Below are 18701 nucleotides of genomic sequence, written 5' to 3' on the forward strand. Positions count from 1 at the left end.
CAGGAATCGTGTTGGTTGGTAATAATAGCAGTCTGATTGTTGCATTTAATGAAAGGGTAACAAATCAATTGAATGTTCTGTCCGACAAAATACATGGGACGTTTTCGTAATCTGACGTTCCAAATTTTTAAACTGTTTAAACAATTAAAACTTCCCCTGTTCCAGTGTTCCCGTATATCAAAGTTTATCCGACTAGACACCGTTCAGCTATTAACAAATTCTCAGCTTGCTATTAACCAATTTTGGTACGCGGGATCCAGGCCTACTATATAGTGACGAAGCACTAAAAATCGCCATCGCTAACCAAAATATTTTGTTACGCTAGGAATTTGTTTATTAAATGTATTCCGCATTCATAAAATATGTGTTTCATGATTTGAGGTCAGCGATATTTCCGTTTTTTTTTACATTGAAAAAGCTTGAACGAGATGTTAGAGATTAGAGATAGTGGTCAAGAAGTAGGTGACTGTACCACATAGGTACATAAAAACTTGAATAACAAATAAGATTGAAAATATTTTTTATTGATAAATAACGGATGATTTTTTTTTCAGTCATTTTAATTTATAACGTAGATATCAATAAAAGACATTTAAACACTAAACACTAATAGAAAAAGGGTGTCATAAAACTAGACTTTTATTTTATGGAGATCTCTCTTTTGATGTTCTAAAATAATAATGATAACGATTTAGTCTTGAGTGATAAAAATATTTACATACCTATGGTCTATAATAAATAGGCTTCTTATAAAGCTTTTGTCGTAAGAATACTGCAAATGTAAACAGTAATTTATTAATTGTTCTCCTTCCCGGTTATGTACTATCTGTTTTTCTTTTTCTGTCGTTTTTCTTCGTTTATTACTGAAGCTTCTATTATATACAGTCTATATACAGTCTATTAGATAATTTTTTGCACTTTTTTTTATTTTAATTTCTCTTCTCAGGATATTTTCCGAGATAAACATCCTATCCGCAGCTGGTGTTTGGCAATATTTAAATAATTTTGTTTGTTCTATTAGGGCAGTCAATGAGGGTATGTGGCTCCGAATTCCATCCTACTATATCGATTTACGTGATATTTTCACAGTAAGTAGGGAATAGCGCAAGAAACAAAGTCTACCCTATGCCGATGTGTGCTTTTGTCTTGGGGGCGGTTCCCACCCCTTCTCGGGGGTGGAAAATTTTTTGCTTAAATAACTACAGAAGTTGCTAGAGAACCTAATACTAAGCAAATACTGTTCTATAATTTTTTTTTCGAAAACTCAATACTTTTTGAGTTATTCCTGGTTGAAAATTGGCCATTTTCATTGAAACATAACACCTTTTCAAACGGTTTTTTGCGAATACCTTAAAAACTATGCATGTAACTAAAAAAACCATATAAAACATATTTGTAGCTTATAAAATAACAAAAAGATTCTTTCCTTTATGAATCTTCTAGTTATAACATAAAAAGAGATATGGTAAGTGAAAAAAACTTGTTTTCTTGGTGCATGCTCAAATCAGTGTATTTAACTTGAAATAACACAGAAACTACCAATAACTTTTGTTGTGCTTGAAAAGACCTTTAAAATAAGCAATATTAAATGTCGATTACATTCAAACTATGAGAGATAAACTGTAAAAATTTGTCGACTAACGTATTTTAAGAAAAAAAAATGAGAAGTTTATTTAACCCCTCATCCACAAGAATTCAAATACATCGTTTTCCTTCTACAATACATTTTATTATAGTGTTCTTTTTATGTTCAAAAAGTTGGGCGGGTTTAAAATGAATGGTTTTTGAAAAAAATAAGATCAAATTATTGAGTGCATTTTTAAATTTTCTTAAAATTCTTCTTATTTCTCCATGTAACTCGAAAATGATAAGAGATGCCAAAAAAAGATGCCATACAAAAATGTAGGTTTCTTTTAGATAAACATTTTGATTTTATTTTTTATAACAGTATCTCTTATCATTTTCAAGTTACATGGAGAAAAAGGAAGATTTTTAAGAAAATTTAAATATGCGCTCTATAATTTGATCTTATTTTTTTCAAAAACCATTTATTTTTATCCCGCTCAACTTTTTGAACATAAAAATAACACTGTAGTAAAATGTATTGTAGAAGGAAAACGATGCATTTAAATTCTTGTGGATGAGGGGTTAAATAAACTTCTCAATTTTTTTCTTAAAAGTCATCAATTTTGCAGCATATCCCGCTTAGTTTGAATGTAATCGACATTTAATATTGCTTATTTGAAAGGACTTTTAAAGCACAATAAAAGGTATTGGTAGCATTATACACCTAAAATCGACCGTTTCTCTGTTATTTCAAGTTGAATACACTGATTTGAGCATGCACCAAAAAACAAACTCTTTTTACCTACCATATCTCTTTTTGTGTTATAACTAGAAGATTGAAAAAGGAACTAATCTCTTTGTTTTCTTATGAGCTACAAAAATGTTTTATATAATTTTTTTAGTTACATGCATTGTTTTTAAGGTATTCGCAAAAAACCGTTTGAAAAGGTGTTAAAATGGCCAATGTTCAACCACGAATAACTCAAAAAGTATTAAGTTTTCGAAAAAAAATTATAGAACAGTTTTTGCTTAGAATTAGATTCTCTAGCAACTTCCGTAGTTGTTTAACCAAAAAATTTTCCACAAGGGGTGGGAACCGCCCCCAAGGCAAAAGCACACATGGCATAGGGTAAACTTTGAATAAGGAGATATTTTCAGGCTATTCCTAAAATTTCATTAAAATCCATGCAGTAGGATAGAATTCGGAGGTTATAACCTGTTCTTGCTCTCATTGACTGCCCTATATTTATTTAATGGATTTTCTATTAAAAATTCTTCTTCTTGGACTTCTATCGTCCATGTTTGGACATACGCCTCTCCCAACACCTTCTATCCGACTCTATCCTAAGCAACATATTTCCAATTTGTTCCGGTTATTCTTTTAATATCATCAACCCATCTCATCTGTGGTCTTCCTCTTGGTCGTTTACTTTCGTAAGGTCTCCAATGTTGTATTGTTGGTTCATTTAAGTTTAGCAATTTGTGGTGCTATGTTCTCGACTTTTGTTTTTGATCTTACCCAGTCGTTCCTCTTTTTATCTGACAGTCATATAACTAACATTGCTCTTTCTGTTGTAGCTAGTTTAGTTATATTTGCCTTGGTTAGGGTCCAGGTTTGAAATCCATATGTCATGAAAGGAAGGATGCATTGGTTGAACATTTTGTTCCTTAAGTATTGGGGTATTTTGCGGTTTCTTAAGTATCCAACGATCTATCTATCTATCTATTGCCCTTCATTTGTTCAAAGTTGAACGTAGGCCTTCCCCTTATTTTTCAACTCTTATCGGTTCAGTGCCAATGCTGTCTGCTGCATCTAGTACCTGTGTATCCTTTTAGGTCATCCGACCATCTCATCTGTGGTCTGCCCCTTCCTCTTTTGTAGTCCCAAGGTCTCCAGTGAGTTATCGCTTCATTCCACCATCCGTCTCTTTGTCTGCTGTTGTGTCCTGCAAATTTCCATTTGAGCTGTATGTTTGTACCAAAGTGAAAGACGTAAAGAAACATGCAGTATCCAACTAAGCTTTCTAAATCCTGCCTATGCTAGTCTTGCTCGTCTAGTACTTTCCGCAGTTTGGTCCTCTTTGTCAAGTTTTAGAATTTGGCCTAGGCCTGGGTAGATATATTCCTGGACTTGTGGATCTCACTGCTATTTTTAGTTTACATTTGGGGTTATCTGTGTTTGTTATTATTTTTGTTTTTTTACATATTCATTTTTACACGTTTTGAGAGCTGCCTGTGAGTTCCTTCATCATAATTTGGAGTTCCTCGAATGAGCTCGCTATAATAACAATGTCGTCAGTGAAACTGAGGTGGTTTAGCTTCTTGCCATTAACGTTAATGCCATAAGCTGACCAATTTGTCGATTTGAAGACGTCTTCTAGGGCTAGGTTGAAAAACTTTGGCGATATTACGCGTCCTTGTCTCACTCCTCTCTTAATGGGGATGGGATTTTAAAGATTACAGACAGTAATAGTTGCACTTTCTACGAAGGTCATTTCTGCTCAGAGTTCTACGCTATCAAAGGCATTTTTAACTCTTCGGACCATAGACGCAGTGTTCGTATTCCTGGAAGCTGGAGTGCAAAGCCAAACATCACCTTGCAGACATCCAGAGCAATCGCCCACTTCAGTTTTTTCTATTTTCCTTTTTATGTTTACTTTTATTCATGAAGCTTCAGCTGTTTATCAAAATATAATAATACAAAGAAACTGGTGAACCTCAATAATGTTTTCGAAATGAATAAGTTCTTATCACTCCGCCACTGTCCATTGCAATTTTCCCCTAACAATAATTGCAACGATAATAAATGCAGCACTATACCGACCAATGCCAACAAATGATTAACTAAATAACTTGGAAAGGGGGCTTGTTACGTACGCACTTGGTGCTTTTTCAATCAGACAAATTTCCTATCATGTTGTATATGAATGATTGCATGTTTATTATATCATAAAACACAAGAACGCTATGATCAAAAATATGGATCCTTGTTTCGGAATGAAAAATAATATACTTAATGAGCAATCGAATTTCAAAGTAGAAAAGGAATTCGGTCAGAATGCACAAAAAAGTGGCGGAATCAATGTCTGGTATAAATGTTTAAGAAGTTTGAGTAGCCGCTTTAAAGATAAGCCCTTACCGGTATTTTAAATAATACACTATAATTATTATAAACACATATATTAGTACAGTTTAGTTAGAGAAACTCAACTTTTATTCTACTTTTAAGGACCTAAAAAGCAAGTTCATTGGCGGAACCGAATTCAAAATTATTTTACACATCATACTGAAACATTATTTGGTGAAAACATGTTTGTTGATGGTGTTATTAGTTTACAAAATCGATATAGAAGGGCACCTACAAATAAAACAACCAATTTTAAAAATTGGAATCACGCAATTATTACTGATAAAACAATGCATATCATACAACATACTAAAAAAATCAAGCTTTTTATAGCTTGAGCCATTGAGTGAATCTCCCACTCTAATTAAAATATAAAACAATTACATTTTCAATTATTTTCCTACCGACATAGAATTTTAATGGCCAATTTTTTGTATTATGGGGTTGAATGGTATTGGAAATCAATCAGCAATTTCAAATTCTTACGAATTATTTAATACTTTCTTTACCTGCTTCACATGAAAAGAAAGTTAATCGATAATAAAGCTTTTGGAGTAATTACCAATCAAAAATAAGCTCTGCAATTATTACTGTATTTAGTATTTATTATAGCAGGAATTTTTACTCATATATTTTAGGTAAATTTATAACAAATACCTACTTGGGGTTGTAGGCCGATAGCTGACAGCTTTACATATCATATTACAGAAAGTTTCATATGACAACTATTATTGTACAATAAAATATAATAGCCTTATACCATTGTACCCAATAGATCTGTACCTTGTTCTAGATATTTATTGCAAGACCTAGTTTTGACCAAGCTCTGCACAAAAGCTGAATGAGATTTATAATCTCTAAATCTAAACTACACTGAGAAATATTGCAAGAATCGAATGTTGAAATTCAATCCTTTCAAGCCATTTTTCCGGTCCAGCCATAAACGATAGTAGCCCCAAACCAAATCGAGAATATGGTGAATGAGACACTAATTCAAACAGGATTCATAAATTTTGACCATTGCTATCACTCTTATGGGCATGAGTATGAAAAGTAACGAGAGTTATTATCTCAAACAAATACAGAGTTGCAATCAGACTAGTAATTATATAGGCAGCTGAGGCAATGTGCATCACAGAAAAAGATGAAGAAAAATTAAGAATATTCGAAAAGAAAATCCTCAGACGGATTAAAGCCCGATAAGAATGGAAAACGGTGAAATAAGAAGAAGAATGAACCATGAACTAAGAGACATAATGAAGGGAGAAGATATAGCTAGATTTATTAAAGCGCAGAGATTGAGATGGCTGGGACACATAGACAGAAGAAAAAAGAGCCTACTGATTAAGACGATCACCAGATGGAAGCCAGAAACTGAAAGACCAAGGGGAAGACCCAGAGAGAGATGGGAGGACCAGGTCCTAAGAGATATCAAAATCTTAAAAGTGAGGAACTGGAGGGAACTATGCACACATAGCAATGAGCTGAAGAAAATTGTAACGAAAACCAAGTCATACAAAAAAACTTGGACAACACACAAGAAGAAGAACTCTAAATAACAGCACCAAACATTCCATCCGGAATGAAAAGCATTGATGATGATGATGAAAAGTAATGAAACATTTAGGAGTAATCGACTTTCAACAAAGAATAATTAGGTTATCTAGTCACACACTCATATGATGGTAACTGTAAATATAATAACATTGGCTGAAGTCCAACAAAGCATATATGAAAAATAGGTAACAATAAAAAACCTGGAAATAGCAAAAAGAATATGGAAGAGTGTACAATAAAAACCAATTTAAAAAATAGTAAAGATATATTTAAAGAACAGCAGATTATTCGCGGTGTGCAAGTACTTGGAAAGGGAAACGAGAAACGACCCTGCGCGAGTCGCGGAGAAATATTGCAACTATCTTAAATAATTCATATTGTCAATTGAAATTGTCAAATTGACGTATATTTCATACCTTCTGTCAATGAAGCAGAAAAATTATATGTTGCTCCACAATATTGATATGATATGCAATTATTATATAAAGGTAAATTTAATTAATTGTATTTTGCTTGCAGTACTGCATTTTAATAACTAATTTTATTTACTACATACAATTGTTGATGTTTTCATAACATAACCTGAATCTTATTTTTTCTTCTTATTATTTTTTTGGACTATGGCCTTGACAATTATCCAGTATCCAGGACTAATATAATTGGCCAATATAATTAAAAGTGCGAATAATAGTACAGAGCGTAGAAATAGGGGTCGCTTTGCCGAACTTGCACGGTCCCAATAGAGCAGTACACAGTTTCAATGAAGTGGTATTGCAGATACATTATGTGAAATTAATCCAGATGCGCCCTCCTACAAGCCATCTTGCAAGGAAAAATACTGGGAAAGCGAGGTCCAGGAATAAGAACATCCTGGTTAAAGAACCTCAGAAGCTGGTTCCACACAAAACCTGTGCAGCTTTTCTGCGCTGCTGCAGATAAGATAAAGATTGCTATGATGATCGCCAACATTCATCACATATAGGCACATCAAGAAGGAGCTATTGCAACAATGAAGAAGCTTTTTTCAGCATAAAGTATACAGATACTATGTCAAAAATAATGTAACGGCCAGCAAAAAATACTTCGCCAATTTCGAAATGGTTTTTGATAGAATTAATATTATATATTCTATCAATCAAAACTGGTAGATAAATATCCAGGCACTATAAAATATCCATCAAGGAATCAGACATATGACATATCAGACATACTTAGCTTCACCTACCTTATTTACCATATGTCCATTAGAAGAAAAAACAGTAATAATATAACAAATAAAGATAATAGTTATTTATCTATTTACCAAGTCAGTAAAGTTACTCTTTATGGAACGAATCTGATATTATGAGCAGAGCGAGCGAGGCGAATAACAGACGAGTTCGATAAAGAGTCTTTACTGACGTGGTGCATACAAAATTTTATCGCCAACAATTTGATATTGGTTTTAACACTTACAATTTAAGAATTTTTTAAATTTTTGACGTAAGTAATAAAAATTTCATGACAGTGATGACAGGACAGATGACTTTTGCACGATCGCCGCTTTCGATTTTAATCGATATTTATCAATATTGAATAATTACTAAATCGGTAAAATTTTGATTTATTTTATATGAATATAATTACAAAATACTACAGAATTTCACTTTTTGACATAAAGTTAATTAACAATGTCGTAAATTTTGCACGATATTTTTAATAATTAAAGTAAATAAATTGTAAGGTAACTCAAATAAATAATCGATTACTGCCATCGACCACTTACATTCAATTTCGATTAATCGCGGCAGGTAAAGTAAAATTCTTCTTTCAGTACAATAAAGTGTTACTTTACTGCCGTAAACGAGGACAAATGAGTACAATAATGAATGGCTTTGGTGACGGCTGGCGATAAAAACTATTATTACATAAAGAAACACAAATGTTCTATAGTCTATACGTACCTATACCCTATTCCACGAACATACGCCTGTTTTGGATTACTTCGACAAAAAATATTTTACTGTGTAAAATAAGAAGAACGAAAGTAAATTGCAAATTACATTGTTGTTTATTGGAATAATTATTAGCGCCATTTACTTTCGTACTTCGTATGTTGCACAGTAAAATATTCATTGTCGAAGTAATCCAAAACAGGTGTATGTTCGTGGAATAGACCATAACAACAAACAATAACAAACTTATGAACAACTTTTTTGCGAATATAAATATGTAGGATGCTAGATTAACTATAAATCGAATCTCGAAAAGGGGGTCAAGGCCAGTAAGGAATAACTTCATAAAGATAAGTGTCTCTTTTGACTTACAACTAAAATTAAAGACAATGAGACATATTGCGTTCCATAACCTAAGGTGACCAACTGTACTCATTTACTGAGTATTGTACTCTTTTTTCGCAAACCGTACTCTTTTCAAATCCTCTAGGTACTCTGAAAGTACCTACTCATTTGTATAATCTTATACTCATTGTGAACGGATAGAATAGATAGTGAACTTTAGAGCATTAAATTGTTTCAAATGGACCCTTCTAAACAGTAAAATTGAATGGAAAGAATTTTCTTCAGCAGTCGAATTTGTAATGAAGGAAGTAAAAGATATTGTTATTAATGACCATTTTCTCTTTGAAGAAATTCGAAGAGTAAATTTATATTTAAATGAAGAAAAATTGAAGAAATGGAACAATGAGAAAATAGAACTTGAAGAAAGATGGGCAGAAATCTTTCGGCATTTTAGAGTAGAACATATCCCACATGAAAATTTAAAAGTTTTAATAGAAATTAAACGTAAGCAATTACGTTGTCCAGACCCTCATTAATGCTGCTGTTGAAAGGGTATTTTCACTAGGGAATGATTATTGGAGCAGTGAGAAGTCGCAACTTTCTGTAAAAACATTATCTGCCGTCTTAACAGTCAAATTTAATATGCAAAATAAAAGTTGTTCGGATGTGGCTACATTATTATAGGAACATCCTCATTTAGCAAAAAAAATGCACTCCAAAGAAAAATATATGTATGTTTTTAAAAGAAAATAAAGTTTTTATCCTTTTTTCTTCTTTTTTTGTTTCGCCTATGAAATACAGTAGACTCCCTCTATAACGAGAAATGAAATGGCGGCCTAATTACCTCGTTATAAGAGGATCTCGTTATATCAGACAACAGTAAGATATGTTTTGATATCTCTTACGTAGTTTATTAGGGGGTCGATGGTGAACAATGAGACCTAGCCATCGTAAATTGTAAATTTCCTACAATAATCAATATCGGTCGATGCACAGGAAGAAGTTTATTGCAGGCGGCGAAGCATATTACAGCACTTGCCTCGATCATAACAAAGATGTTAGGAATTTCTATATACAGCCAGTTGTGGGTGTTTATTTATAGCCATTACTGTCCTAAAAACAGGTAAAAAATATATTCTTCGGTTTCATTTTTCCTCGTTATAACCAAATATTCCTCGTTATAGAGGGTTATAGTTCAATAGGAATTTCATGGGACACCTAATGTACCTCGTTATAAGCGAAACCTCGTAATATCCGTGTTCGTTATAGAGAGAGTCCACTGTAATTGCAAAATGTACTCTTTTTGAACAAAAAATAGTTGGTCACCTTACACAACCAAAATTAACATTTAAGAAGTAGAAAAAGTTTGTCCTAGTAATGTGACATGAGGCATGAGGAATTGAACAGGATTGGAAGGTGGAACATTAAACGAAAATAAGATTATCTGAGCAGAGAGGCAAGTTTGTTCTTGTCCACAACATCCATTAGTAGAGGCACAAGTGAAGGATTTAAGTAATTTCAAAAATAAAATTTAAAAAATGACGAAAAATTAATAAAAATTGACCAATTATGTATTAAAAATAATAAATACTCTGTATAATAAAGGAACAAAAAAGTAGTCTGACTTTCCTGATTATTGTAATAACCTTTTGTAATAAATAAAAGGATTATAAAAATAACAATTTAATGTGATCTAATATTCTACATTACAAGCGATTAGTTTTCTCTGTGTATTTATTAGCAAAATCGCCAGACCTAATCCACGAGTCAGGCCACCAAGCATGATTCTTTAATTCATCCTGATAGGCTGCTTTCAAATCACCCGATTCAACAGTCAGCGGAACAGCTTGCTGGCCAAAATAAACCAAACAATGAACTCTATCGATTTACTAAGTACACGTACCCACAAAAAAATAATTATAGCGAAGAAATCTTTCGAACTGTTTATTCTCACGTTTTATATACAGTTAAAATTTGTGAATGGTCGTAGATTGATAGATATGTTACAAAATATGTTTTGAAAACTTTTGAAATAACGACAAAATGTGACTATTTAATAGACAATAAAATGAGGAAATTATAGAGGTAGTTTTGAAACTGTTTATTGGTATAATCACTTATTGTTGTTATATTGGCAATATTGTAGGAATGTGCCAATATAATGTATCTGAAACTGGTATGTTTTCGAAAATAAGCATTTCATAAAATGGTTTTGTAACATAATAAACTAAGTACACTAATTAAGGCGATCAAAGATTTGTATTTTTTCTTATGTTTTCAAAGATTTGTAAATTTTCCTTTGTAGTAATTTTAAATCTAAAATACAACTTTTCTAACGAGGCTACAGAAAAACGACAAGAAAACAGAAATAATTGAATTGACGGAATAATATAATTATGTAGTATAATATTCTACAATGTAGTAACATTAACATTTACCTATTTTTCGTTCTGTTAGAAGATTTTGCTTTAAAAAACTAGAAATATATTTTGCAAATAGAAAATCACAAATACTGGAAAGACTTCAAAAAAGAATTGTGTCCATGCCAATGGAGAAAAAAAAATAATATATTAAAAAACTACAGGACTGGTAATTTTTTTACATCTGTACTTAAATCCCAAGAGTTTTTTTAAGAATTCTATAAAGTTTTGAGCGAAATATGAAAAATAATATGTATATACTCAAAAAATATATAATAGAGACATCAAAATATAGAAGTTGCAAAAGCAAATAGGATACTAACAGAAAAACCATAACCGTCAGTCACAATTAGAAAACAAGAACAACCTAAATGTGCAGAAATATCAAAAATTTATCAGAAAAACTTCAAATTAATTAATTGAACTACAATAAATATTATTGTTAAAATGATAAAACACCGAAACGAGGGACAATGAAAAGTATCTTTTGCCTAAATATGCAGATTATAAGGGCTATTATGAATTATTATAATTGACATTTCCAATGCCAAAAAATTTTTAAAATATTTTATTATAATAACATTGAAACATTATAAGAAATCGTTTTAAATCACTATTTTTTTTGTATCAATCCTAGAATATTATTGCAAACCACTCACCTGTTATAAATTCACAGAAAAATCACAAGAAAATTAAGTCCAAGAGTCTCTTTGGTTTTCACTAACAGTTTACAAGTTACTCCAAACTTGCAAAGTGCACTATGGGGTAATGTAAACACTGTTATGACTTGTTCTCCCGGTAATTTAGGGCTTGACAAATCAAGACCTAGCACACAACTGACAGGATAAGTTGCAAAATAAATTTATATATGGGTTACGCGGTTCAAAGTCACGCAACGTGCCGTGGACTCCGCGACTTCGCCGGTAAAAATGATTGAAGTCCACGTGGTCGTTTCAAGTTTGGGGTTCAACGATTGGCCTAGACCGTGTATTGGTCAGGGAAATGTGCGAGAGTATTGGTAGCTAGAGGTGATCGATATATGACTAACTGTTATTTTTTCACTGTTATCGAAAACTAGATTCATAATTTATGCGCCAGTAAAAGCATGATCTGAGATGGAACTTCCTGATTGTATTTATATTTAAAAATTAAAATTATACATTTAGTTCCTCAGTAACCACATCTTCGGATACTGCTGACTATGAATAATATTATGAATGATATTATAGTCGCAATGGCTAGAGCTAGAAAGAAATAATAGTGTATGATGGTTTTCAATATATTTAAAAACTCTAACCTAACATGAAGTAAAAAACCACTTCTATGTAATTGGTATATTTATTAAAATTTAAAAATCCCAATGGATTGAATAAAATGTGTCCAATTCAGAACGTTTTCGGACCTATCAGTCCATCATCAGTGAATCTACAATAAAATAAGTAATCCCACTATTAAAATTAAAAGATGGTTGAAATTTTAGAAGTTAAAAAATGTGGTTATGATTACTTACTTGAATACTTGCTAAATAGCCCCAGAACCAAACAATGGTTGTATTTATAATTCGATCTACATTATGTCAAGGTAATATTGAACAGGCTAAACGCCGATGTTAAAAGATATAACCTCCGGGAACATGGTGAAACCCTACCAGGAAACTTAAACAACCATCTTAGGCCAACCAAACAATAGATTTAAATGTCAGATATTTTCAGATATTAAAATCTTTATCATATTATCAATGTTTTGGATCATGACCTTTTGTTAAAAACCTTTGAAAATCGACTACCTTTTTCTCTACTGTCAATGTCACTCCAAACAGTTCCTTGCAAACTTTTGACACTCGGTAGTCAACGTTGGCCTAAGATGGTTGTTTAAGTTTCCTGGTAGGGTTTCACCATGTTCCCGGAGGTTATATCTTTTAACATCGGCGTTTAGCCTGTTCAATATTACCTTGACATAATGTAGATCGAATTATAAATTCAACCATTGTTTGGTTCTGGGGCTATTTAGCAAGTATTCAAGTAAGTAATCATAACCACATTTTTTAACTTTCAAAATTTCAACCATCTTTCAATTTTAATAGTGGGATTACTTATTTTATTGTAGATTCACTGCTGATTGACTGATAGGTCCGAAAACGTTCTGAATTGGACACATTTTATTCAATCCATTGGGATTTTTAAATTTTCATAAATATACCAATTACATAGAAGTGGTTTTTTACTTCATGTTAGAGTTTTTAACTATATGGTATACAGCTAACCTAGGGAGCTTCCCTTTTAGTTCAATATATTTGGTTTACTTTAAAAATTTCCGGCCACAATAGACCCTTATACAGAGTGAGATCTTTTGATCTTGAAATGGAACATGGAACGCTTAACGCTTTATATTATCTCGGAAACGGCTTGCACAATTTTTATAGGCTTTTCTGAGTAAGGGTCTTGTATTGTGGCCGATATTACGGTTGTATTTACATTGTTGCCAGATCTTCAGATTTTCTGGAAATCCAATGAACTTTCTTATTTCAAATCGAACACGTTGTACATACTTATAGGTATTTTTTGTGTTTTGAAGTCCCTAAGAAATACTGATTATTTTTCATGTCATGTTCCCTATATTAAATGCAAATTTTCGGATTTATTGCTACATTTATTTAATCCATTTTTCATAAACAAAATTATAAAATTAATTTTTTCTACGAGCGTGCAAAAATGTCTACTTTCGCTCACGCATTTTAGTTTAGAAAGTTTCACTTTTCCGCACGCTTGTTACTTTTCCGCACGCGTGTTACTTTTCCGCAAGCGGTTTTTACTTTTCCGCACGCGTGTTAATTTAGATATGTTAATATGGCCTTAAAGTAATTATAATACATACAATAAACTAATATTTAGATATTATTTACTAATTTATTTCAAATATATTTTATTGTGTTCCTGTTTTAATGAAATTAACGCGACAATTCGATGAAATAAAAATATTGTGACATAATATTCGAAAGTCAAATCGGTAGACAATAACAGTCGTTTTGAATCATCGTTATGGAAACCAAGATCGTCGTCATGCTAACTAATCATGGCCCGGATTACGTACACTCGATACGCATCGTATCCGCCATGTTTTCCCATAGCGCCTTACGGGAAAACATGGCGGATACGATGCGTATCGAGTGTACGTAATCCCTATGGATTACGTACACTCGATACGCATCGTATCCGCCATGTTTTCCCATAGCGCCTTACGGGAAAACATGGCGGATACGATGCGTATCGAGTGTACGTAATCCCTATGCATATTGAATGTTTGGTTTTGACAACCTTGCCAAAGAATTAATTTGTGTATGTATTTTCATATTAATTCAATTAATTGATTAAGATTTGGTAATTTTTTAAAGACTCTTAGAAAAAATATTGTTCCTAACCCTTGCAGAAAGTCTCTTTTCCGCACTCGACTGCTTGCCGAACTCCCGCTTCGCGTCGTTCGGCAAACTGCAGTCGCGTGCGGAAAAGAATGACTTTCTGCACTTGTTAGGAAAATAACTATTCTCAGCTTAGGCAGATATTATTTTAGGTTTTTATGGATCATTCGGAATAAAAAAGTCTCGTGTAAATTTTCTCTAAAGTTGATCTTTTTGGAAGTATGACAAATTAAAACTTAAAAAAAACGAAAGATTACTATTTTCAAGGCTCAAAAATACAAGTAAAAAATATTATTTTTGAAATAACGATGAAGAATTATTGGCATGACTGATTCTAGGACATGCTGGCATGTTTTAGAATCAATCAAAAAACAGTGTTGTATAATGAAATAAGACCAAAATACTTATCAAGAACTGATAGAATAAGGTTTGAACTTGAATTTAGGTACTTCGCAATTTTATAATTATATTTTTCACTTATGTTTTTGAGTTTTGAGCATCGTCATTTTTCTTTTTTTTAATTTTAAATTTTTTTTAACTCGAAAACGACCAACTTTCGAGGAAAAAAGACTTATTTGGTCCGAATTATACAAAAAAACGTAAAATAATATCTACCGCTTCAAAAAATTTAATTTGTATAATTTGTTTAAAAATAAATTTGTTCATAAAAATAATTGTTTAAATAAATGTAGCAATAACTTCGAAATTATGGCGTACAACAAAAATAAAGTATTTCTTAAGTACTTCAAAACGAAAAAATCTACAGGCTGTTTTATTTGAAATTAGGAAGTTCATTAGATTTCCAGAAAAACGGAAGATCTGACAGCAATGTAAATACCATAGGCGTAACCAGGGGGGTTTTGGGGGTTACAACCCCCCCCCCATTGGGATCTACTTTGAGCTCTATACGCTTAACATCATTATGTGTTGTTGACAAATCAAGCCATTTTGAAGTTGTAACCCCCCTTAGGATCATCCCGGTTACGCCGTTGGTAAATACCATCGTAATATCGGCCGCATCACAAGACCCTTATTTACAAGAATCTATAAAAATCGAGCAAGCCATTTCCGAGGTAATAGGGAACTTGCATAAAATTTTAAATTCGAAAAAAATGTTATAAATCACAACATTACATAATTTAAAACATGTATCAAAGATAAAAAAAAATTGTTTCTGTGTTCCGTTTGGCCCCTAAAGACGATTCTAAATTCAAATTAAAGCAGCTAGCCCAAAATGCGTCGTGATGCTATATGGTTAGTGTTTACATTCTGCACCAACAAAGTAAACAAAATTGTATATAATTTTAAACAAAACATTATAGACGTCAGTAGAAAATACAGTTATGTAACGTCACAAGGGTTTTTGATTGTTTGAAATATTCATAGAAAACTTGTACTTTGACAAAATGGTTTTATTTTCCATAGTAAACCTTCTTTCCTTTCCTTCAAAAACTGTATGAAAATCCAATCTTAACAAACTGGTATATATTATTACAATGACATACGATAAATGTCATTAGAAGATAAATATTTTTCCCTTATTCCGCGATGATGAGCTGGCCAAATACCCAAGTCGGTGGAGGCCAATAAACTAAAGAAGGAGAAGAAGAATATACCTAAATATAACTATAAATATAACTATATAGTAAAACTATGTGACGTCACGGGTCGTTTGAACTATTTCAATATCGCAGAAGATTTTAAATTTGTGGTTCTAAGGTATTATGAGTTTTTGAAGCATGAAATTTTGGAAATCTCATTTTTAAACAAAACTGAACATTATTATGTAATAAAAAAATGTGCAAGTTCCCTATAGGGCTTTTCATCGACTGTCATTTGTTTCGAGCTTCTGTCATATGTTGCATAATCTGTGTATAATATTAAAATACAGGGATTATACGAAATATGACAGAAGCTCGAAACAAATTACTGTTAATGAAAAGCCCTATTGAGGTGTTCCATATGATCTGTACATCCATTTTGTAGACACGTTCGAGTCCATAATACAAGCAAGATATATCTACAGGGTTGGTCTTAACTTTCCCTTAATGTAATGCACCCTTTCTTCTGGAATATAATTTGCAGTATTTTTGCAAAAACGACCTTAAATTTTTGAAGTTATACTTCTTTAAACGCGATTTTATTGAGGGAGAAATTTTATTAATCTGCGCGCATGCGCAGACAGGCGGTATGGAGTTCGTTACTAAATGTTTTAATTTATGTATTTATAGGAGCGTCTTAACAATCTAAAAAGGAACGAAATCACATATATTATTGGAGATTTTAACGCGAAAATTGGTCAAGGACGAAGATCTGACCTGATAGGTGGATATGGACTAGGGGAGAGCAATGAAAGAGGCGATAGATTATACCAGTTCTGTCAAGAACATGACATGATAATCGCAAATACATGGTTCAAATTACACAAAAGAAGATTATATACATGGAAGGGACCAGGAGATAACTCGCTTCATATAATTAGAAATCAGATAGATTATATTCTAGTAAACAAGAGATTTAAGAATGGTGTCAAGAGATCAACGACATATCCTGGTGCAGATATCGGTTCAGACCATAACCCTCTAATAGCTGACATCCAAGTGAAGCTCAAAAAAGTCGAAGAAAACCCCAAAACACCAAAATTACATATATCAGCATCCAACAAAACGCTAATAGAAAATGACCTGAATAAGCAGCTAAAGAATTCAACAAATGAAAACAATACAGAAATATGGAACACGTTTAAAGATCTTACCTGGAAAGTAATGGAAAAATATACGACAACGATGCAGAGGCACAAAAAACAACAATGGATGACTGATGAAATCCTGGAATTGATGGAGCAGAGAAGAAAACTGAAAGATAACAAAACAGAATACAAAGAAAAACAAAAACTAATTAAACAAAAAATAAAGGTAGCTAAAGAAAAATGGATGGAGGATAAATGCAAGGAATTAGAAAAGTTGAATGAAAAACATGATACGTTTAATATGTTTAAAAAAGTTAGAGAAGTAGCTGGTCTTTATTATAAGAAAACTCCACATACTATAACCGATTCGTCGGGAAAAATGATAATAGACGAACACGAAATCCGAACTACCTGGTATAATTATATAAATGAACTGTATAATGATGATAGACCCGAAGAACTGGACACTTTAGATGAAGGTGAAGGACCAGAAATACTAAAATCAGAAATACAACATGCTATAAAATTGGCAAAAAACAATAAAGCCGTTGGTCCCGACAACATACCTACAGAAATGTTAAAGCTCATAAATGAGGAAAACATTGGAATACTAGTCAAACTTTTCAATGATGTTTATTCGACTGGTGATATCCCTGAAGATTGGTTAAAGTCCGAATTCATAACCCTACCAAAAAAACAACGTCCGAAAAACTGTAGCGACTATAGAATGATAAGCCTTATGAGCCACACCTTGAAAATCTTTCTACGTATCATCCACAGTAGAATCAGAGATAAATGTGAAGAAGACCAGGATGAAACACAATTTGGCTTCAGAAATGGACTGGGAACCCGGGACGCACTCTTTGCACTAAATGTGTTATTGCAGAAATGCCGAGATCAAAGGAAAGACGTCTTTGCTGTATTTATTGACTATGAGAAGGCCTTTGATCGAGTACAACATCACAAATTAATTAAAATACTAAAGGATAAAGGAGTTGATAGTCAAGATGTACGAATCATAGAAAAATTATACTGGCGTCAAACAGCGACAGCTTGCATAAATGGAAAATCAACAGAAATATGCAAAATACAAAGAGGCGTCAGACAGGGTTGTATACTGTCCCCACTGTTGTTCAATTTGTATTCAGATAGAATATTTAAGGAAGCGCTGCATAATTTGGAATGGGGTGTGAAGGTTAATGGAATTCTGATAAATACAATCAGATATGCAGACGATACAGTTATTTTAAGTGATGATATGAATGGATTACAACACCTTTTAAATGCCATTGACAGAGTGGGAAGAGAGTTTGGCCTAAATATAAACTGTTCAAAAACAAAGTACATGGTATTTAGCCGTTTGGCCCATCAAGATTCACGGTTATATGTTGATGGTCATATGATTCAAAGAGTACCCAGTTTTAAATATCTTGGTTGCCATATTACTGAACAACTAGATCCAAATAAAGAGATAAAATGTAGAATCGAGATAGCCCGCACGACATTTTTAAAAATGAGGTCATTCTTCTGTAATGATACCTTGCAACTTCAACTTCGAAAGCGCATGATTAAATGCTACATTTGGTCAGTCCTCTTGTATGGTGTCGAAGCATGGACATTAAAAATATCCACCATTAACCGTTTGGAG

General features: G+C 32.5%; 1 protein-coding gene across 2 annotated transcripts in view; it reads right to left on the bottom strand.

Annotated features, from left to right (window-relative positions):
* Positions 1–18701, bottom strand: part of LOC114336446 (acyl-CoA Delta-9 desaturase) — a 154422-nt gene that overhangs the window by 70464 nt on the left and 65257 nt on the right. Inside the window, exon 1 of one of the 2 annotated variants that reach the window (XM_028286810.2) lies at positions 11609–11925. The exons of the other annotated variant lie outside the window; for it this stretch is intronic. The gene's annotated coding sequence lies outside the window, so the exon portion shown is untranslated. Of the gene's footprint in view, positions 1–11608; positions 11926–18701 lie in introns of those variants that run through there. 2 annotated transcript variants of the gene reach the window in all.

The sequence above is a fragment of the Diabrotica virgifera genome, chromosome 1 (genome assembly GCF_917563875.1).
Source record: "Diabrotica virgifera virgifera chromosome 1, PGI_DIABVI_V3a".
In the NCBI taxonomy this organism is placed as follows: domain Eukaryota; kingdom Metazoa; phylum Arthropoda; class Insecta; order Coleoptera; family Chrysomelidae; genus Diabrotica; species Diabrotica virgifera.